This window comes from Limulus polyphemus, unplaced genomic scaffold (assembly GCF_000517525.1).
Source record: "Limulus polyphemus unplaced genomic scaffold, Limulus_polyphemus-2.1.2 Scaffold1904, whole genome shotgun sequence".
NCBI classification, from domain to species: domain Eukaryota; kingdom Metazoa; phylum Arthropoda; class Merostomata; order Xiphosura; family Limulidae; genus Limulus; species Limulus polyphemus.
Genome location: NW_013667514.1, coordinates 121,628 through 146,538, shown reverse-complemented (window position 1 = coordinate 146,538; position 24,911 = coordinate 121,628). Strand labels below are relative to the sequence as shown.

Genomic DNA, 24,911 nt, shown 5'->3' with positions numbered 1-24,911 from the left:
TAATCTGGGGGTTGCGGGTTCGAATCCCCGTCCCACCAAACATGCTCGCCCTTTCAGCCGTGGGGGCGATATAATGTGACGGTAAATCCCACTATTCGTTGGTAAAAGAGTAGCCCAAGAGATGACTAGCTGCCTTCCCTCTAGTCTTACACTGCTAAATTAGGGACGGCTAGCGCAGATAGCCCTCGTGTAGCTTTTCGCGAAATTCAAAAACAAACAAACAAACATAGAACTCAATAAATCTGTGAATGTAAGATAACTGCAAAGATTAAGAAAATTGTGACTTTATCAAAGATGCTATTGTAGCTTTAAATGAGAACTGACAAAACGAATATCTAACGTACGTAGATAATATTGTCGCGTATTTGTTTTTATTTTATTTATTTTTAACAGCTGGGAAGAGTAAGCAACTTTGAGTCGTCAGAGGTAAGAACTTTAACCTCTGCGAGAGATAGTTTGACTTTTACTTTTTTTGTTCCACCAGGAAGGCTTGCAGTGCTAGAATTCTGGGTGACGGTCACAGCGCAGATAGCCTATACTGCAGCTTTGCGCTAAAACAAAAACATAAAACACTTTAACATTGCCATCTCAGATGTGTAAGACCACTATAGGTGAATATCTCAGTATTGATAATAATTGGCTTATTTTGATATGTACCTAAACACTTAAGGAATTAAAGTTAAAATAACCTTAATTATGCATACACATAATATATATATAAGTTATGTAAATATTAATTAGAGATGTGATTTTTGAAAGATATACCTTAAAGCTCATACTTACCCGAAAGTTTATAAGTTTGAAGCAACAGTTATTTATGTAACAATGTTACAACATATTTTTATGATACACAATAAAGCACATAAAAGTAAATTCAACATATCCCTATGGTATGGTAGTCTGGACTAGCTAGTCCAGTACTCTTCAATTTCGAACTGAGATACAGATTTATCATTCTTGTAGTTGCATGTTAAAAGGCTTGAGTGTTTCAAAAGGAACAGCTGTTTTGGTTTTTGTTTTGTTTTAGTTAAAGAAGATGTAGACCTACATCTGACAGAGTTTCTGGCTAAATGCCAAATAGCTATCATTTTGATGCTTGTGAATGTGTGTTTGAGTGTAGGGGTTGGAGGGGGATTTTTTCTGATAATTCATATAGACGACTCAGCGAGTTTTATTGTAAGCCTGCAAATATTTTCAGTTTCTGTGTATAAGCTCTTAGTTATATATTTTTTAAATGTTGGAAACTGTGATAACTGCCATTGACTCAGAAGCCTTGACTTCCTTTTCAAAATTCCTCTCACCTTTCATAAAGTTTTATGATAAAGTGGCTAGCTTGAATTGGTAGGTCTGACTTGTCGTAGCTTCTTAACAGGTATAATGCTTTTACATTTTTCTCTCAGCGTCCCAGTTTAGTTCTTGATCATAACGTAGATGTGGAATGTGAGGCAGTGAGTGGTTTTATGACGTTATACAATCACTGCCTGGCTCAACAGTAATCTGGGATGTTTAGCCAGTATTTTAAATAACTTTATCTTTGATAATACAAACTGTTGAATATGGATTAAAGTATTATCTTTAACCTTCTTTTGATACTACATTATGTTAACTGACATGGAATTATCGAGAGTGTTTGTCCACATTTTCCTTGGTGTAAAGCCGAAACTCTTTTCTTTTTTATGGCAGAAAGTTTCAGATCCACTTGTGTCAGACTGTAAGAGCTCAGAGGGATCTCTCTGTTTTTTTCCTCCCATAAAAAGCTGAGTGGGAACCCACTAAGCACAAACTTTCTACGCGAATGACCTCACCTCTGAAGTCGTTCAGAAAGCGAAAGGCTTGCGTGACTGCTTATTCACGCCCGAGGATGGTGAATTGCCGAAAGATGTTTGAATACCATCACAGAATCGAATCGTGTCCAGAGACCCGCTTTTCAGCGGTGTCGTCAGTAAGCCTCCCGAAGCTAATCTCTCTTTAAAGTTTGCTGCCGGCAAACGAAGGGTCGTTCTGATCACGTTAACCTGAAAAAAATAGAATAAAATAAAAATAAAACAAAACTGGAAATATGGAAACCAGGTGTTTTCTATATAAGATTAAAAACATGAATGATGGAAAATTTTATTCAGCTACAAAAAGCGTCTCACACTCGTTTCTTAAACCATCAAAGGATCCATGAAGCACTACATCTACTTTATATTTCTTAAATTACTTAAAGTGTTATATTTCTAGAACCAGCTGCTTCGCATTACCTTAGCCTAATTATTTTGCCTCGATGCTAATAATCACTCAAAATTTACAACTGGAGCTTCAAAAACGACAAAGAAACGAGTATAAGGTTCCACTAGCAATTTCTGTTAATGACGCCTATTTCTATAAGTATAAAACATGTAACAACGATGTTAAAAACGATGTGTAAAAAGCACTAGAAAGATGCCCTTTTAAATTGGAGTTCAAGTGAATTAAGTAAGGACATTTGACGGTTAAATAAATGTAGGTTTTTGAAATTAATTCCAAATAATCGGTGTAGTCATTGTAGCTAAGTAGCAGCTAAGTCTATTAAGTATATATTAATATCTGTGTTTGTTAAGTATTACAATTCAATACCTCTAGATGGTGTAAAACAGTAACGTTTAAAGTCTGTGGGCTAGAGTACAAAACATAAAGTATTAAAATATACATCACTGTTAACCTATTGTTGAATATGTCATGTTTCACAAAAATAGTGAATGTCCTATGAACATACAATGGCTTAATAAGCTATTTCATAACTGTGTGTATTTTCAAGTATTTCTCATTAATCATGAACAGACATGACTTGGATTATGTTTTTTTAGTGCTTTACTCGTCTATATTTGTTTAAACATTACAGTCAGACCAACAAGGTTTGATACTATTACGCTAACACTATAAAATGTCATAACATAATGCAATCAAACAGTAGGTAATAGTTTAAAGGTTAAAGGAAATGGTTTACTGTTTTATGGAACATGTTAGGAAGAACTTAATAGTTTGTGGAATATTTTAGGAAATATTACATTATTATTGGGTTTGTAGACACGTGAAAGTAATTTTCTAACAACATTCGATCTTTAGTTGACAAGGGTATTATAATTATTTCAAAGCTATAATTTCATGTTATGAAAAACCATAAACAATGTGAGTAAACTATGATTAAAACATTTTATATGTTTTTACTTAAAAACAAATTTAGGTTAAAGTAATAAAACAAAACAATATGTATTGAGGTTAAAAAAACAATATTTGTCTTGTAATAAAACAAAACAATATGTATTGAGGTTAAAAAAACAATATTTGTCTAAATGAGGCTGAAGCAAAAGCAAATCGTAAAGAAAATATTTTTATAAAATGCCTAAAGTTTTGATAGACTATCTTACGTTCTTTATACTGTAATAAGTTAGAAAAAACGTAATGATAAGGCTTATGAGACTTATTATAAGCTTTTCTTACTGTGTTTACTTATTTATTAATCTCAAGAACTCTAAATTTATCAAAATAGATAAATTGTGAAGTGGGATTGCATGCATACTTTCAGGTAAAATCACCACCCTTCTTCTCCTCATTGTAAAGTATTAGAATACATAAGTATTGTATTCTAAAATTTCATTCTACCTTCACTTTACTCAACTGACTCAATTCAAAATGTAAATAAAATAGGCTAGATTTCCTATATTTACATATTTTACTTAGAAACATAACCACTGTTACTTGTTTCGTAATTAATCTTTCAGTACCTAGTAATAAGGAATGAAGTTAGCATGCTGTGGTAAGACTCAGGCGAACACAAATTATTTTACAATAAATATAATTGGTATGAAAGATTTACGTAAGATACAAATATTTCTTCAATTTATAGTGGACGTCTTTTGTTACAAGTCAGGGTGGGGGCTTTTTTTTTCTTTTATTTTCGGTTAGCAGGTTAATATAATATGTTGTTCAAGCAGGATATTAACCCTTGCCATAAATCACAAACGACTCATGCTTGGTATGGCCCACCTACATCCCAGATATTTTAAACGTACAAAAAGCATTGAAAACCGAAATGGAAGGGGGGGGGGTAATTCGAAAAATTTGTTGAGTTTTGAAAAAAAAAAAGAATGGAAACAAATTACAAAGACGAATTCAAATTCGATGACGAAGAACCCACATAACTGTAATAAACTTTCTTTCACTACCCATTCAAGCTGTCTCCAACCTTTATTCAAATTACAAAGACATCTGTCAGACTCTAACTGTGAATAGATATCACAATGTTTAGAATGACATTTATTGTAATGGTATCAAAACTCAAAATAAACATAAGAAATTTAGTATTATAATGTATAATGCCTAAAATGACATAATGTAATTTTTTCTTCAATACTGAAGTGACGAGATATCACAATTAGATTGTCATTCTCTACTGTTGTCATGCTGGTTTGTTTCAACTAAGAAAATTATAAAATATTTGAAGTATACATGTTTTCTTTTGTCGACTATTATCGAAGAGGCTTTTCGCACAGTATCAGAGCTCATCATTGAGTACATCTTGATGTATCCAAGAGCTAGGCTAAACGCTTGTGTTTCAGTAATTATTCGTTGCCAAAATAGCATACACTGCAGTCACTTTAAATTTAAAAGTTAGCTGTCACTTTTATAAGTTACCAGCCGGTTTCTTAAAGATGCGTGAGTGAGAAACCGCATTCCATAACCAATTTGTACGTTATGGTTCTCAAGGTTACTGTACCCTTATTTTTTGACAGAATAACAGCATATAACCATGTTCGTAAAGGTAACCTTTTTACTCGTTGACGATGACATTAAAATTGCCAAATCCGCTCTAAACAACAACGTGGTTCAATAATGCTGTGTACGGTTTTATTTGTGCACGTGCGTGTATAAAGCTATGAAACGTATGTGTTTTCGTTAATTTATCAGTACCGTACAGGTAAAGTTATCGTCATGTCGTATATGAATATAATGTTGTATTTACATTATACTTCTCATTTCCTGAAGTTTTTCATCTTTCCTATAAGAAACATTTTTAAAGTGTGGACCATAAAACTTAAGTCAGAAACTAATTTAATGCAGACAATCTTTGTAAACCTTTATGTTTATCTAATCTTAAAAACGACTGTGCCATTTAAGTTTCAGGGTTCTAATATTTCTAGATGGGGTTTATAATAATTATGTCAGCACTAGACATTTTATATGCTGAACTGTGTGGTATTTCTATGATAGTATTGTTACAATTTGGCAGTGTGTGTATGTTTAATGCCATAGAGATATATCTAATACCAATGTAATTAAATAAGGTTATACGAAAATCTTAAGCTACAAAAGAGTTAAGATAGACAGTTAAATGGGATGAAACACGTCTATATTTAATTAGGATTAAAAACTAGAAATTAAGCACTTTATTCTGTATATTTCATATTATAATTACGTCTCTTTTAAATGAAAATATTAATAAAAAACATTCCCAGTCTAAGTAATTTGCTTGTTTTGTCCTTTCTTGTATCTCACTCTTATCGTTCAGAGGCAATGAGAACACGATATCTCCTGGACCCACGATAGTCACGTGGTTAAAATGGATCAATAAGACGCACCTACCAAAGATATTTTGTAAAGTAAGCATTTGTCATTCAAACAACAATAAACAAACAAAAAATTACTGTATAGTTTCTTTGAACATTTTCATGTTTTACCTAAAAAAAATCATTGACTATCTAATTAAGCTGAATATAATACAGCAGGTATCCTTATTTTTATAGAGTATGTTGATTTTTATCCAGTGAATTGAAATCATGCTTATAAGTTAGCAAAGTGTATATATGTATAGTACTGCTAACACTGGGTCAACGATACCCTTAAAGATAGCTTTTATATGCGGAAACATCTGTTAGCTGAACTCATTTTATAAGTTGTACTATTTCCTATAGATGATTTTCCAGACGGTTCTGCTATGATTAGTGTCTGACGAAAAGCTTCAGCAGATATTTCCTTTGAAACATCTTAATCAACAAATAGTCCAGTTATCAATGCTATTTTCAAGTTTTGAACAACTCGACTTTCAAGATCTACGTATCTACATCTGCCGATGTTTCCATTTATCAACGTTATATTTTAAGATCTGTGCAAGAACTCAGCTAACAGATGTTTCCGCATATAAAAGCTATCTTCAAGTTTTGTACACCAAAAAACTTTTCAAGATACCCTTAAAGGCTGCATACAATATGTCTTCATTTCTTATGTATTTTATAGCGATTTTAAATTAGCATATTACAAGTTATAATCTATATTATGAACTGTTATACTCAATGGATATAGATTAGCTAGAAAATTGTTGATCTACTGATCTATGAATCTGCCACCTCCACATTAATTACGTACTTACATTAAAGTTTTTTTAGTTATAACATTTTGCGACACACAACATAAAAGGATGAATATAACCTTCATGTTTCCGATACAAAGGTTTCAAATATTATTTTTTACAACCAAAGAGCGACAGATGGATATAACATTTGTGTTCGCAACTACTCAGCGATTCAATACAAGGTTTTAGAAGATGACATTCTGAACATCTACATACAGACGCAAGGTGTTCAACAGTTGTGTTCGCAACTATTCAGCGATACAATACAAGGTTTTAGAAGATGACATTCTGAACATCTACATACAGACGCAAGGTGTTCAACAGTTGTGTTCGCAACTACTCAGCGATACAATACAAGGTTTTAGAAGATGACATTCTGAACATCTACATACAGACGCAAGGTGTTCAACAGTTGTGTTCGCAACTACTCAGCGATACAATACAAGGTTTTAGAAGATGACATTCTGAACATCTACTTACAGACGCAAGGTGTTCAACAGCTGTGTTCGCAGAAATTCAGATATAGCCATAAGGTGTTGAAAAGCTGTATAGAAACAGAGAGAAGACGCTAAAACTGCGTTCACGAGCATTCAAATAGATACAAAACGTTCAAATGTGGCTAGAGAGGGCAAGCTGTTTAAAAATGATAATCACAATTAATATAGAAACATGTTATCCGACAGCTGTAATCCCAACAATCCAGAAACACATACATTCTAGGCGTTTTGTATTCACAAATACCTAAAGATGAGTATAAGCTGATTAAAAGTTGTGTTAAAAAAGACAGACAGGAGCGAATGTTCTACTTATCCAAAAAGTAGGAAGCAAAATAAAATTATGTTTTTATTTCAGGACATATATTAAACATGGAACTTGGGAATTAAAGAAAAATGAATATCACAATTATGCCCTATTTAAACAAGAAAAAAAAAAGACGTTGTTAAATATATTTATACATTTGTATGTAAATAAATGCAATGTTAAACACTATTAGAGACTTGGACTTTCTTCTACAGTGAAAACAAAATTCTTTTGAAACTTTATATTATGTAAACGTAAACTTACAGACGTAAGTTTGAAAGTCATTAGAATAGTGTGTATAATGTGAAAGTAACTAGAATATTGTATAAAACTACTTCGATTTGAAGTACTATAAAGATATACGACTACTTAGCTGTTGACCTTACAAGCTATTAACGTGGGGTAAATTAGCATTAAGACATTAGATATTAACAGATTAACTTTAATTTTAATTTGGTTTGGTCATCTTTATGAAGCAAAGGAAACTTCGAAGCTCAACTAGAGGGAAAGATCTGGGCGTGACTTTGTGAGACAGGTAGTTGAATTTTTCTACGTTTAGTTCAACAGAATGTATAGTACTAGCGTTAATAAACTTGTAGATAAAGGCATAGTAAGTTCAGTGGATAGTTTTTAAATATATAAAAAAGTGTAAAAATATCGATATACTAATTAACTTAATTAAGTAAATAATTCGCATCAAAAGGAATGAGTGAAACCTGTTAATAAACTTAAATATATAAACATAATACATATAACTAGTGATATAATTTATATTTTGAATGTTGAAAACTTAGAATTATCTATATCAGTTGTATACTAGTGCACGTATCAACTAATAGCGTTAAAACATGTCAGATCCTTCAGTGAAATTTGTGTATAAATATCATATGAATATGCTTACATTTACAAACAACAATATGAATAAAACTTTATGCGATAATATTTCAAATTGTCACCCTCTACACAGGTGTATCATCTATAAAAAGTTTCGGTTTAATTTACATCCTCTGCTTGGCTACCTGCACATTTGTATTATAGCATTACAGTGTAATCTGACCAGGCGCCTGAGGGTAACGTTTTCTGCATTACCAAAACAAAAATTGACATTTTCTTGCACTTGAAAAAATTAATCATTCATTCTCCATACCAAATCTTTTGAATATTAAAACATTTCAAAATATCACACGTCATATTGGTTATCACGAGTGAGTGATGAGTGTTTAGCAAAATAACTATTTTGTTGGACCAGACCTCATAACTCATAAGATAAGGAGAGTATAAGGAAGTTATTTCGGCTATGATGACGAATTCCGTAACTATATTTATATATATATATGATACATATATTTCAAAAGATCCAAAAACTAGAGTGCTTTATAATAGTTGACTTTTATTCTTCACGAGTAAAGTGTGTGTGTGTGTATATATGTATAGATATAATGATATTGGAATTAAAAAAGTAAATATGCTTTTTTTTTTTTCTATGGTTGAATATTTATAACGATGTGATCTACAACTTAATTATGCTAATACAATTTATTACTAATGTTAAACGGTAACTTCTTATGATAAATTTCGCTTGTTACTCCTAGTAGTTTAACTTTAATAATATATTTCACTGTCCTTCCTCCTATGTTTCATTAAGTACAAATAAATCTTCCAACAACACTCAGTGAATAATGGTTTAAATGTAGGCTGAAACACCTGTATCTGTTTTTAATTCAATGTGAAAGTTTCCGTCAAGCCTATGAAGTATGCTAATCACAGAGAGTACGTTTAAATGCTCCCACTTCATACTTAGTTTGTTCCTTGACTTTATTTGTCTCTCCTCTATAAGTAACTCTCTTATTTGAACTTTCAAGTTAGATTGGTCAACGACTTAATAAAAGATTTACCGATACTGTTATATCACGAACTTTCAATTCGACATACTTGGGGAGCATTTCGTTTAAACACACATGAACAGACAGTCTCAAAACATTTTTCACTATATGAGACTACAAAGGTATTGTATAAGTATAATTATAAAGGCCTTTCTGGTAACATTCCTTATATCTATAGCTGAGCTGAGGATATATCTCAAAACTACAGAACTTAGCTGATGAAATAAGTTTCGTGTTTCGAACTATAACACCGATACAGGTGAACAAAACCAGGGTGCTAACTCTTTCTATATCAAAGTTAGATAATATCATTTCAACTTCCGCTATTGAAAGAGTACAAAGGCCTGTGTGTATATAAATAAGATCTACAAATGATATTTCAACGGACCTGCTTTATTATTTATTACATTATTTATAAGCAAAGTTATTTACTTTTATTGTGGCCAGCTGACTCACAAACAAATAATAAACACCAGATTATCAAATAGTACTTTCATACGTTTTGTCCATTAGGCAAAATAAAAATTACATTTAAAATTTTGTTTTTGATTAAGACACCGTACAACTTAGGGTATGCCCTCTCTAAAAGTACTTTTTCTGTCCTCAGGTCTTCTGCAATACAATAACTTATTTATAAAAATGAGCATTTGCTCTTAGTGTTCTGTACATAAAAGATCAATAACAGTTTTATTTAATGCTAAAGAAATTCAAACACACACAACAAAAAAGTCCCAGCGCTCTTTAAAAAAATAATATCACTGAGCTGAAAGGCGGTCAACATATTATACATATAAATGGAGGGCTATAACGAAAATTTCAATAAAAGAAACCGAAACGCGACACTGCAAACTTTTCTTCGTGATTAAAAACTCATTTACATGATAACTCAGTCAGTCTGTTATTACAAATTTTTAATGTATTCATCATTGTCATCAATGTATGTGTTGCATGAGAAGTCGCATGTAACACATTAGTATCTTATTAGAGGGTTTGGTATGTCTCACCCTACACATTAATGTTACAGAGTATACCATTTCTATATTTATCACAGAACAAGTCGACTACACTTTAAGAAAGTTTGTTTGTTTGTTTTTAATTATGCACAAAGCTACACAACAGGTATCGAAACCCTATTTTCTAGCGTTGTAAGTCCGCAGACATACCGCTGTGCCACTGGGGGGGGGGCTTTAAGAAAGAGAGAAGGTCGAAAATGAAACGTGCTGCTGAACTGCCTTCCATTTCATCAAGGGTTCTAGCTTTCATTTTTATTAAGTTTGTACTTATAGTTTCTAAACTAGTTTGTGTATCACAATCCAAGTTTGGATAATGACTTAAATAAATTCAGTTTCATTATGTTCACTTGAAGTATTACTTAGCTAACCTTGGATTCAAATTTATTTCTAAATCCCGATATATCATTTTAGGATAGTTTTATACTTTCAAACACAAAATAATGTTCTACAATATTCAACGTTTTAATAACACAATACAACACACCGTATAATATATTATACTTTCAAAAGGCAGTACGATATTGCAGAACATTTCAAACTTTCAAAACATGACATATCGTTGTAGGGTGTATTATACTTTTTACATGAAAGCATGTTGTTCCATTTATTTTTTTAAATATAAAACATTCATTCTTAGATACTTCATACTTTTAAAATGAATGTAATGTTGTATTGGTTATTTTATAGTTCGTAAACCTAACATAAGATTGTTAGATGTTCCAAATGTTTAAAATACAACACACTTTTCTCGGGGCCCGGCATGACCAGGTGGTTAGGGCGCTTGACTTGCAGCCTGAGGATCGCTTGTTCGAATTCCCGTCCCACCAAAGAGACTGGCCTTTTCAGCCGTGTGGGCGGTATAATGTTACGGTCAATCTCACTTTCATTTGTAAAAGAGTAGCCCAAGAGTTGGCGGTGGGTGGTGATGGCTAGCTGCCTTCCCTCTAGTCTTACACTGCTAGATTAGGGACAGCTAGCGCAGATAGCCCTCGTGTAGCTTTACGCGAAATTCAAAACAAACAAACACTTCTCTTCGCATAACTTCGACTTTAAAACGTAACGCAAAATAGTGAGACATGTTTTACTTTCGAAAATCGAACCTGGGCTCTTTACGTTGTCTAATTATTGACAGATTTTTAGAAGTTATTAATGAAAGAAACATACTACTAAACGCGATCCTCTCCTGTTGTTACTTCAGTAAATAATATTATAATACGATCTTCTCCTGTTGTTACTTCAGTAAATAATATTATAACACGATCTTCTCCTGTTGTTACTTCAGTAAATAATATAATATGACTACCATTATAAGATTTACTTCATCAACAGAACCAAAAGCTCTATATAGTTCTTATAATGTTAAAAAACTGACAGACATGGCTTAGCTTCCGACCCTTAACAGATGGTTATAACATTACTTTGTTATTTCGATTTTTGCCTTGATAAAACAGGATTGTTTGGGATAAAGTAAGTGTGTTTGTATTCGCCTATCCTTCTTTATAACTAGCCTCATCCAGCCTGATAACTTTTAGGTGTAAATTTACATGCGATATCTAAACGGCTTAATTTTTTGGTATTTCATATTTGAGAATTGTCCTATTGGATGTGTTTGTTTCTTGTTTTATATTATATTGTTAGAGTATCACCTTTGTTCAAATATGATTGTTGTTGTCCTTTCATATAACAATTATTAGTGTTTCAAATACGGCTGTTTTTGTCCTTTCCTATAACAATTACTAGTGTTTCAAATACGGCTGCTGTTGTTCTTTCCTATAACAATTACTAGTGTTTCAAATACGGCTGCTGTTGTCCTTTCATATAACAATTACTAGTGTTTCAAATACGGCTGTTGTTGTCCTTTCCTATAACAATTACTAGTGTTTCAAATACGGCTGTTGTTGTCCTTTCCTATAACAATTACTAGTGTTTCAAATACGGCTGTTGTTGTCCTTTCATATAATAATTACTAGTGTTTCACATACGATTGTTGTTCTTGCACAAACAAATATTAGTGTCATTTCACACACGATAACTAATATTTCGTCTCCCCCTGGGTCAGTGATAAGTTTACGGGCTTACAATGCTAAATCCATGGTTCGATTGCCTGCGGTGGATAGCCCATTGTGTAGCGATAGGTCTGAGGCTTATAACGCTAAAATCGAGTTTCGATACCCACGGAAGACACAGCACAGATTGGTATAGGTTTGTGCTCAATAACAAAAAAACAACAACAACTAATATTTCATATATAATTAGTAGTATTGTTAGATATACAGCAAACCTATACTAATTATAATCAAGCTTTCAAAGAATATATCAGAGACGAATACATTATTCATGAAATATAACTTTTAAAACTGAGGCGAGAAATGTAATGCTTTTGATATAAATCTCAGAATACACACACAAAAGATATAAAATAATTTATTATGTTAGCATTATTTTCTAATAACGATAATAATGAAGATAAAACGAACGGAAAAAGCTGTTGTCAGTTATTAAAATAAGCTAGAGACAGTACCTCTAAAGACGTATTAGAAATATACTACAATTTACCATCTTTAGTTAACAAGAATCTTCATGCTATTTATTAATTCAACGATATACTGATATCATTTGGTTATCCAAATTAAAAACAAATGTGGAGAAAGCGTCTAAAGATAATGAATAGGTAAATAATTTACTTTAGTATAGAAACTTGGCTGTATTTGTTACACTTGTTACAGAAGTATATAACAGTCGTATGAAACTACGAGAACTCATGCATATACATGGATATGAAACTATTGACACATGGACATATAAACTACTGAACTCTATAAATGTACTTTAAATAGTGAACTATAAGCATATACATGCTAGGGCAGCAAACTGAACTTTCATCGATTATAGTGAACGATTATCACAGGTTAGGCTTTATTAACATCTGCCTCTAACTGTTGTGTACGTTTGATGGAATACTCACCATTTCTCTCGTGAAATAGCCCCAAGTATTGTAAGATTTAGTCATCCCGTTTATTGGATGATGTATTACTATGATGAAGAGGCACGGCCATTCTCTCGTAGGAGTATAACAGTTTCCTTAACTACCATCCTTGGACCAATTGAAATGCAATGATACCACTTTCAACCTTTACAAGTTTGGGACAACATATTTATATCCAAATCATTCTCTAGGTTTCTTGGAAACCCAGAACCAGTCATCACAAGCAGGTAATGAGTAGCTGGATCCATTGTCCATCATGACTGGTTTTTGGTTTCCAAGAAACCCAGATCCGGCCATCACAAGCAGATAATGAGTAGCTGGATCCATTGTCCATCATGACTGGTTTTTGGTTTCCAAGAAACCCAAAACCAGTCATCACAAGCAGGTAATGAGTAGCTGGATCCATTGTCCATCATGACTGGTTTTTGGTTTCCAAGAAACCCAGAACCAGTCATCACAAGCAGGTAATGAGTAGCTGGATCCATTGTCCATCATGTCTGGTTTTTGGTTTCCAAAAAACCCAGATCCTGCCATCACAAGCAGATAATGAGTAGCTGGATCCATTGTCCATCATGACTAGTTTTTTGGTTTAAAGAAACAACAACCCCAGATCCGGCCATCAGAAGCAAGTACTAAGTAGCGGGATCCATTGTTCCTCATGACCGGTTTTCATTGTTCGTCACCTCAGTATTAATGATCAATACACCCTGAGAGCTAATGATATACATTAAAGGCTGTGGTGAAGATTTTGAGTTCGTTTATAAAAATCAACCGATTTCTCAAGTTGTGGTTTTGTTAGATGCACTGATTCACAACCCTGTACTCTCTGCAAGTTTTTGGGCGTCAAGTTGAATTACAGATAAATAGTTTCGTTTCTCATACTTTGTCAATATTTATCAAAATTATTATACATAAGAAAATGTTACATTATCTCATTAATTTTTTGTTTCTATAATTTGTTAGAAATGCAGGTCTACATCCTAACATAACTAAATGATTCAATTCACTTATATGTAAAATTTTCCCCAAAGAAACTTGTTTTTATTGCTCTGAATTGTTAACGAAAAATTACTTTCAAGTGTTTTTTAAGTTTAAGTTCGTTCTGGTGATTAGATGTTCATACAGGTTTTAAATGTTAAATGAAAGCTTATGCAAGTTATTCAACATTAATACATATGACATCACGTAAACTACCAACATTGCCTTTTTGAGTTACAATATTTAGGATGTAATTGTTTAACAATATAAACAGTAAACATATATTAGCATCTATAACTGATAATTTGAATAAAGTTCTGACATACATGTCTTTTTTACACATAACATTAAATTCACGCCGTCAAGAAAGCCTGTATATTACTATCTCACTGTTAGTTGACTCCTTAAAGAATCTTTCAATAGATAATCGGTCGAGAGATATTTAAAAATAAAAAACGCAGATAATCATTATTTTCTATTAACTGTGCCCTTAAATTTAAATAAATATACTGTGATTTTAAACAAGTGAAAAAAGCAGTTTAATTATTCTGTTCTTTATTTAGTACTCTGCAGTGAACTGAATTTGACAAATATAAATCTTTATAAGCAACCTATAAATATGACGAAACTTTAATTATGAATAGTTAAGTTATTCAAAGAAAAGTGTATATATATTTTTTTTCATACATTACGTTAGCATATGAAAGGGAAGAAATTTACTATTTGTTTTCATTTTATAATATATAAAAGAACATTGAGAAAACACACTGAACAGTCTGATTTAATAAACATTCAAATGTCAATCCAAAAACCTAAGATTCTTATCACTTGAGATATAATCATAGAACACGTAACAACAGGGTGTCAAGAAATAGATTTGGAAATGAAATATATAAAAGGATTGAAAAAATTGGAATTTCTAGAAACGTCCTTAACCTGGTAACATATCGGCACCAATTTTTAGCTATAAGAACTATTTGAAACAGTAAGTGTCGTCATTTTATATCTTTTAGGCTTAAATAGTCTTGAAACTATTAAAATATAATTGGTATTTCATTTAACATAAGTAATAAAAAATCGTGCATTGTAATAAAATGTTGAAACACTGAATTGAGGAAAATCATCTAGAGATTAGCAAGTAAAATCTTCTAAAGTGATTGTGAGTGGCATTGTAATGCTTTAATTTAATCCTTTCCTTTCTAGGGATCCCTTCAGATAAGTTTAAAATCATGACATTAGCAAGTAAGAGCTACTACACAAGAACCTGTCCGGTTGTGAGGGAAATAAAGTTGATTTCAATTAATCACCAATTCTAGAATAAAAAACAAGAAAGGTTGTTCAGGACGTTCTGTTAGTGTGTGTGTTTTTTATAGGAAAGCCAACATCGGGCTATCTGCTCTGGCCACCGAGAGGAATCGAACCCCTGATTTTAGCCTTGTAAATCCGTAGACTGACCACTATCTCAGCGGGGGACGTTTTGTTAGCAACAACATGATGTTGGAAACCCACTAAAGGCAACAACATGATGTTGGAACTTACCGCAGGCAACAGCTGAATCAAGTTTAAGCAACTGCAATGAAAAAGAAATATTTTTCTTACGCTTCTCGATTGTTGAACTTGGTACGGCTCTACTTAAAATTTCGTAGAATAACAATATTCTTCTTTTGTAATTTGTTTATTCTAATATGGCATGTTTCATCTATTAATTTCACTAACTTTCATTTAGAGCTCTTATATCCACAAAATTGAACTACTGTTTCAACATATATTTTATCCACTTGTGTGTTCTGTGTGATATTGTTTTATGTAGAAAATACCTACGTTACCTCAGAGTCCCTTTAGACTACTTGTCGCCATTTATGAGGTATGGTTCTATCAATAAAGTATAATTATTATTTCAAAACTTCCTTTATTTCTTTGCATATCCGGAACATGTGTAGTTCACAAACTCAACTAAAATTTGTTTTCCAATTCTTATTATAAACGATGACCTAAATTTTAAGTTTTTAATTTTAAATACATTCACGACCTACAAAATTAAAATAATTAATGACAGGTAAGATTTTAATAAAAACATCCTCATCATATATATCTTAGGAAATTTTTTATGTTCATGTACTGTAAGTCTACTAATTCAGGCATAATTCTGTTGTGGTATTAAATTCTAAATATTATTTCATACATGATATAATGAAATAATTCTCGTTTTTATAGTGTTTCTACAGTATTTTTTTAGGAAGGTCTTCCTCATATGTAACTCTTCTCGTATGTGTATGATAGAGTACACAAGAGCCCTATGTTACAACGTCGAGTACATAAGAGCTTTCTTTATGTTGCAATGTCGAGTCACAAGGGCCTCATGCTACAATGTCTTTGTAGGTTTGACATCACTCCTTTCAAACAGAAAAATTTGAAATTGAGTGTTAGGACTTAAACGGAAGCACACAAAGCTTATACACAGAGATACAAGAGTAATATAACATATTATATACGTTCTAATTCTATTTAAATTATCGCAGAACACAGTGTAGGAGAAACACGGCCTTTAAATAAAAAATAAACATTTACTTGTTATATACCTGAGTTTTCAGGTTCTTTAGTCATGAGCTAACTACCATTAATCCGCTACGTTCAATAAAGTGTTACAAACCATTCACCTTGAGCTACGAAATGCTAAAGTTTGGACACCATGTTTTATGCATCTACATTATATACCAAATATAGCTATTCTTTATACACCATGTACTGTACAAAGTGCGTATACTGTGTACTCAGCAGAAGTACTACTCACACATCACGTAATTCACATAGTTACAGTTGACACACTTTTTCATATTCACAGCTACCATTCATATATTATATACTTTAAAGAACTAACTCCTACATCACGTAATAAAAGAGACGCTATTCGTTCAAAATTTAATGTTTACTGCTACTACATCATGTACCAAACATACTGTGATATAGGTCCGGCTTATATCTCTCTGGTTAACTTGTGTTTATGGTTATTGATAGTATAACCTAATAACACACGTTGAGCAAAGTTCGTACACTACCTAATGTTCATAGCTACTGTTCATAAATAATATATTGTAGAGAAATATCCCTCATGCACCATGTGATGTGTAGTGCTGTGGTTTATACACTTTCGAATTTTCACAGCTACTGTTCAAGACAGTCTATTGCTCCGATTTCACTAATGAGCCAGCGGTAAGTTTACAGACTTACAACACTAAATTTCTAAGTTCATTTACCCTCGATGGACGAAGTGCAGATTGAACATTGTGTTACTTTGCTCTGAAATACAGCCAAAAACCAAAAGCACTGTATAGAACTATCATTCACACAAACACACACAACATATATATATATATACTATATAATGCTAATGTTCATATACCACGTATCGTACACAAATAACTTTATTTTTGATTTTATGGTTAATGTTTTCATAAAGCGATAGATGGTTTGTATGAAATTAAACAAATGACAGTAGTCGTCGCCTAAGCCTGAAATACTCTTGGAGCTAACGTTTATAAACTGTACACTTTTAGGAGTAAAAAAATAAAAACAAAAGTTTACTCCAACACACACACACATATATATATATATTAAAATCTTTTACATTTTCCCCAGATCTCATCTCAGCATAATGTCAACATTTTAAATAACGTGGACGAATGCAGGTTGGAAATCAATATCTTAGACGTACACATAGATGGCTATAATTTACTGAACAACGCAACACAGGTGATATTGATTAGGTTAGGAAGCGATAGCCCAGCTACATATTAAACAAGGAAAGCCTGTGCCATTGCTTGCTGCGTTCATTCTCCCTGCCATCACGTTCCAAAACCATCCCCTGTTCTTTTAACTAGTGCTACAATGTCATAAAAAAGGTTTGGGAAACGAATGTGAACACTGGTGCTAAACCATGAAATCAAACTCAGTGTGAAACGCTACTGTTTATAAAAAAAGTGTTAAGTATCTTGAGCGTTGATGAAACAAGCACTGCAGCGCCACCACCTCCGATGAAGAGCTTGCTACGTACTATAAAAGGCTGAATAGTTTTTACATGACAATGGCAACATCTACCTTACTTTCGTACACTCGAGGGTCACCTTTGTCGTCTATCTCACCATCAGTATTTCCTTTGCCGTTAGAGGGGGCTAAGGCTCATTAGTAACAGGGAAGCCCATCTTATTCCATGTTCAAACACAACCCATTCGTCACTGACTGCTTCTGTCCATGGCGTCGGTCTGACTAAAGACGTCCATGTTGGCATACTACTTGGCGTCTGGAACGCTGGGCATTTTGAACAACCTAATCTTCGTTCACCACTAATAAATAGAAAAAATGTTAATTGGAAATCATTTCAGGAAGATTTAAAATAAGCGTTAGATAAAGAAACTTCTGTAAAACTTGGAGAAGTATGTCGTTAAGGAATAAAAAGGAGGTTGTTTTGCAATCCTGTCTTGCAGTGTTATATATGTCCTGAAAATATGTAGTATGCCATACATTTTTGGAATTATTCGCATGTAATATGTGGTCTCATCCCTATGTCATAGATCATAAAACCTTCTCCATGAAACTTGTGTCTATATCAAACACAAAAAATATAATTAATATTAGCTTCCTGAACTTGGGGTGAAAAAATATTATCGTTTGTTGTCACGGCTACTAATAACTATGTAGACATAACAGCAAAACATTTTAAGATTTTTTTCAGTGTCATTTATTTTCTGATAATCGCTTTTTGCAAAATATATTTTAATTTAATGTTATTCCTATATATTTTTTATATATTTTACCGTGTTTTTTTTTACTTACACTAATGAAAGTTATCTATGTTGTTTAGAATTGAATTTTATTCAATACAAAAGCGATGCTGCTAAACATGAAGTCGTGATAAAGGATCAAAAGTTTCCAAATCGTATTCTAGATCTCATTAATGTTTTAATTGTACAAATGAAATTATGTGAATGATAACAATGTGCTAATAACACTACCTGCCCCATTTTAACATACTAACACACGCTTTTATATTTATCTTGTATCTTCTCTTATGCCATGTTTTGAGTGCTAATTTGTCTAGACCACGGGTTAGATAGAAATTGCACTGTTATCGCTTGTCATCTGCCAGGGTTAATTCCTAGTGTTATAACTGCTATGCGTTTTTTGAAGCAGCGGAAGAATACTTTTTGTGAAAGCCTCCCCCTTCCGGTGTTTACCGGTAAGCTTGAGAACTTATAACCCTAAAATTTGAAGTTCGATCCCCAAAATGAACACAGTACAGATAACCTATTGTGTAGCATTGCGCTTAACAACAATCAAACAAATAAAATCTTTTTGTCAAACGAAAATTTTAATGAAAGATCGGAAATGACAAACGAGTAAAAGTGTTTAAAAAAGCTGAAAATAAAAACAAATTATAATGGACGAAACGTTTTAAAGCAGTGACAGCTGAAAATTACCGTTCAACCGCTTACTTAAGTATGAACTTTTGGTAAGATGGATAATATTAAACAAAATAAACAGAACTTTCGAGATTGGTAATAATGAGTAATTTGAATAAGTGTATACATATTCATTTTGTGTTATCTATATAATAGATTATCCTTTAAACGAAAATTAAACCTGTTTACGTTAAAGTGCTCACTTCAGGTGAATAGAAAATACGGCATGCATTTAACAGAATAAAATAGATTTTCACTATAAAAAACACACATACACAGTAATAAATAGTGGTCAACCACACGTTTCAACTTTATCTATTGTTTCTTGAACAGAGGAAACACTCTTATATTTTGTGATACAAATACAGATACGAACATAAACTAATTTAAATCATAGCTTAAATTAAATTTGTGATTTTAAAATGTAAGCTAAAACAAACTTAATTATTCACAGTTGCTATTCTCTCTCCTCTTGTTCAGACTTAAGGTACTCGAACACTTTCGTACGAACTTAGATATAAACAACTAAATTGCCCAAACTAACTTAAATTGAGAAGCTACATTTGTATATATATATAATCCAAAGTCTTCAAAGGATCTTATTTTTCATAACTGTTTCTTGTACCGAAGCGGTTACGTAGCAAAACAAGTGATCCCATAACAACCCAGAATAAAGACAAATTTTGCAATATACTTTAGAAAAACGAAACTTGTGCAGAATGTTATGGATTAATAAATATGCAGTATATTAATTTTATATTTCAATCTATGCCATTGAAACATCGTGATAAATGAAGCTAAAATACCATTTATAAAGAAATTCTACACCTTGCTATTTCCCACACCTTATCTGTGTAGCGTTTTCTGTTATCGAACTGAGCTGTTAGAACGTAAAACTATGGTTCTCAGATGGTCATAGAATAAACTTTATTAACCTATATGGGTTAATAAGCATATTTTGGTGCATATATAATTGTTTTAAAAATAATTATATCTCATACTTTTATTTTTATATTGCGTTAATATTTTTACGACAAAAAACATAAAACAGTTGCTTTTACAACATAAACCAGTTGATTTTACCACGTAAAACACGTTGATTTTTACAACATAAAACAGTTGATTTTACAACATAAAACACGTTGATTTTACAACATAAAACAGTTGATTTAACAACATAAAACACGTTGATGTTACAACATAAAACAGTTGATTTTACAATATACAACACGTTGATTTTACAACACAAAACACTTGCTTTTACAACATAAAACACGTTGATTTTACGACATAAAACAGTTGATTTTACAATATACACCACTTTGATTTTACAACATAAAACAGTTGATTTGACGACATAAAACAGATGATTTTACAATATACACCACGTTGATTTTACAACATAAAACAGTTGCTTTTACAACATAAAACACGTTGATTTTACGACATAAAACAGTTGATTTTACAACACAAAACACGTTTATTTTACAACATAAAACGATTGCTTTTACAACATTAAACACTCTACTTCATTAGAATGGACTTTAATCATTGATGCGTTATTCTGAAACAACTAATAATGTGTAAAATGCTCGGACAAATGAAAAACTGTTTGCTCAAATATTTTGTCCCAATTTGTTTTTCGGAAACTCAGTGTGTTAACCCTATTTTTTAGGTCTCAAGATTTTTATTTTTGCATTCTGAAATTTACAACAGTTTAACTCCAATAACTGAGTTGGCGTGGAAATATCAATGCTGCACCATAGAAACATTGAGATTTTCAACTAACTGTTTTGTCTTTAGTTTGTTTTGTTTTTGTGTATGTAATAAATCCAGTAACTCTTGGGCATTTAAATTGATAGGCGCAAGTTGAGTGGTCTTGTATTATTAAATCATGCAATTTTGTAGAGGAACAAAAAATACATTATGTCAGTAGTCTTCCGTAAGTGGGAAAGGTTTTATCACTATGATTATGAAAGATTAGCACGTGACTGTGTTACATGTGTTAAATTAATATAATGTTAAAAGGTGATAAAAATATTTAAACATTGGGTTTTCATTACATTAATTGACACGAATGATATCCTTTAAAAGGCATATGAACTGTAATAACCTTTATATATATGTTTGTGTACGAAATACGCAGGTTATCGATTTGAAACAAAACTGAACAAAATAAGCGAATTTAATGAAGTTGCATGGAATAATTCGACCTTAAGCTGAATGAAGTTGCATGTAATAATTCTAGAATTATTCCATGCAACTTCATTCAGCTTAAGGGGCCTTAGGCTGAATCTTGTTTATTTTGTTTTGCTAGTTTGTTTTAGAGCAAATTTGTATTATGGACTATCTGTGGTGTGTTTGCCATGTGGATTCTCAGTGTTATAACCCCTTAAGCTTACCGCTGTGTTACCAGGAGGTTCATATCTTGTTCCGACGATAGTATCGTAGCAAAGCTTTAAACTGGAGGGGCGCTCAGTAGAGAGCATGACTCCGCCACGCAACGTTGATCATATTCGGCCCTCAAAAAATACGAAAATGTGTCCGTACATTCGTTGTTATAACGGATGTGGACCATTTTTGGTAGGACAATGAGGAATAATATTTTACATATGTCCACCAAGTTTCATCAAAATCCGATCATTCTTTTTGTCTAAGTTATTGAGCACAAATAGTGTGAAAAATCGGTCCACATGTTGACAGCAGGGATTTGTTTGGATTTTCCTGACCTTGACCCTACAAAAACTAATAACTTCTAAATTTGATCATAATCCAAATGCATACCAACTTTCGTCCAAATCCATTCAGCCGTTTTTGAGAAATCTTGCTGACAAACACACACAGGGGTGAAAACATAACCTCCGCCACCTTGTTAGCTGCTCATTGAAAGGACGTAAGAATATAAGGTAAAACCTGGGGATTAACGCAAACAGCTTGCATGCTATTTTCAGTTTCAGCACATGATGAGTCAACATACGAGGCTATGTATTTAGATGACATTTTAAAGGTATTTTGTAATATATTTATATGTGCATAAAGTCATAAAAATAAATTATAAATCCACATACCCTTGAAATCAACACTTACTACCGATGCGTTTATTAATATTTGTAAACGTGAAAAACGTGGCGCATACAAACACTCATGCTAGATTTTTTACTTCTTACAAACAGAATCAGTGAAACAATACTTTTAAGTATGATCTATTATATTCAGGTACAATCAAAACACTTAGTACGTTTTGTACACGAAATGTTTACAAATCGTGTTAGCATAGCGTGCTTCCTTATAGAAACAGAAGAAAAGTGAAACTGACGAAATCCTGCTAAAGGTTCTGTAGAAAGTAGCATGGATTCTGATATGACACCAAATTCGAACAAAAAAAATCAAAACATTTGAATACCACACAATAAAATTTAAAAAGTGCATTCCTTTCTTACTCTCTTATGAGGACTATTTCATTTGGTTCCAAAAACATCAGTTGTTAATTACTGACAACTGATTTCAAATATAAAGGTTAAAGAAGAAGAAGTTTTATAATGAATACCTCAATGACAGCAGCATACAACATTTGCTTTATCTTTATTGTTTAAGCAGCTTCAGTCCCTCAACATCGAACAAATGGATCTACACAAGTTCAAGTCCTTGAATAACGTCTGGAAATACACGGTAAACTTTGCAAGTTCTAAACTGTTGCTTCACATTCAAGATTTTACTTGCTAATTCAGTATTCTGATATTCGTGAATGTATGTGTTACAATTAATTTTTTATAACATTACGTTTCAAAGAAATTTCTTGGATAGGTTACTAAATCAAAATACCCATTATACAAGAATTATAATATGTTTATTGCCATACATAAAATATTATTACAATTAATTGGCATAAATTAATAAAACTTTTGTTGATAATGTTTTTGTCAATTTCAAATGAGAAAAGGAAAAGATCTAAATTGGTTTTATCGAACTTAATTTTTCTAGATTAGGAAACAAGAGGTGTTTAGAGACACTTTCTTCTTGTCAGAGGTTAAGAGCTTAAGTGTGTGGAATGTTTGGTAATTTCGAGCAAAGCAGCACAATGACTATTTGAACTGGTGGTCCCTAATTTTAAACTGATAGACTAGATCACACGCCATTCTTGGACTACTCTGATCCAATAATAAGATTTGATTGTCACTCTTATAACGCACCCATGGCCCTAAAGTGTAAAGTGCATTTATGAGGGATAAGTGGCTGCGTGCCATGGACCCTCGGTTTCACAGTTCGTTACGCTAATCACTAAGCTAAATCCGACCAAGAGTTGAAGAGCCATTGAGAAAGCAACACGATACCGGTAAAGTAGCAGATTTAGTTAATATTAAAGGTCTTTCAAATGACGTTTTCTCTCTACAATTTTCATTACTATATAACATCAGTTCGGAGAACGGGCTGTTGATTAGCTGCACAACACTCTTTGGAACACTTGGCTGTTTAGTTAATTGTAGTTTATTCGTAAGTTCTGGTAAAAAACAAAAACAAAATAGACTTCTTTCTTACTTCAAGTTATTTCTCTGAGTTAGACCGGTTTCACGTAATATAGAAACTCATCAGTAACCCTGGGCTAAAATGAGGCAAAGTACGTTGACCAAGCCATCAGAAGGTTTTAACCTCCATTAATGTTCCTACTAACAGTTAGTTTACCATACAAAACCTTAACTTAATAACGTTTATCGTTTTATTTTCAAAACCTCTCCAACATATAAAAATGTATCTCTACAGTAATGAATCAACCCAGATGCAACGTCCCCAAAACAAAAACTAATCTGATTGCATTTTATTATGGATATTCATTTATTTTTCACCACAAAATATTCCAGATGCAACGTCCCCAAAACAAAAACTAATCTGACTGCATTTTATTATGGATATTCATTTATTTTTCACCACAAAATATTCCAGATGCAACGTCTCCAAAACAAAAACTAATCTGACTGCATTTTATTATGGATATTCATTTATTTTTCACCACAAAATATTCCATTCCCTGATTGTTCAGTGATAAACTTAAGATGGCTATTATAACGCTAGAATGCGGTGTACACAGCGTCGATAGCTTTGCGCTAAAACAAACATAAAACACTAAATATTAACTGTATTTAACCGTCAAACTTGAATTCAAGTAAGAGTAAAGAAGAACCATTCTAGTAAACAAACAAATAAAAACATAACTGTGTAATTATTATCACTTCACCTAGGACTAATATATTTCTGGCGTTCAAGCTTATGCAAACATAATTTTCTTAGCGTGTGCAGTGAGAATAATATGAATCGTAGATCTCGCCGACCGACAGTCGACAGTGTGACGCCATCTACATCAGTGGAAGAAACCAGATCCAAGGTTCGGTAAGAACAGCTCTCACGAACAAGGTTAATATCTCTAGTTTG

The 24,911-nt window shown here is 32.4% G+C and overlaps 2 long non-coding RNA genes across 5 annotated transcripts in view; one reads left to right on the top strand and one right to left on the bottom strand.

Moving 5' to 3' along the window:
• Window positions 1-211: 211 nt before the first annotated feature.
• The window catches only part of LOC111087231, a 90,338-nt gene continuing 65,638 nt past the window's right edge, over window positions 212-24,911 (bottom strand). For 3 of the 4 annotated variants that reach the window (XR_002611945.1, XR_002611948.1, XR_002611947.1), the window contains exons 4-5: window positions 18,127-18,371; window positions 212-2,015 (exon numbers count right to left, since the gene is read on the bottom strand). This is a non-coding gene — a long non-coding RNA (uncharacterized LOC111087231). The remainder of the gene's footprint in view (window positions 2,016-18,126; window positions 18,372-24,911) is intronic. The other variant, XR_002611946.1, reaches the window with a different exon arrangement.
• Window positions 6,170-8,643, top strand: LOC111087230. Its single transcript, XR_002611944.1, has 2 exons — window positions 6,170-6,552; window positions 6,641-8,643. It is a non-coding gene; the product is annotated as an uncharacterized LOC111087230 (long non-coding RNA).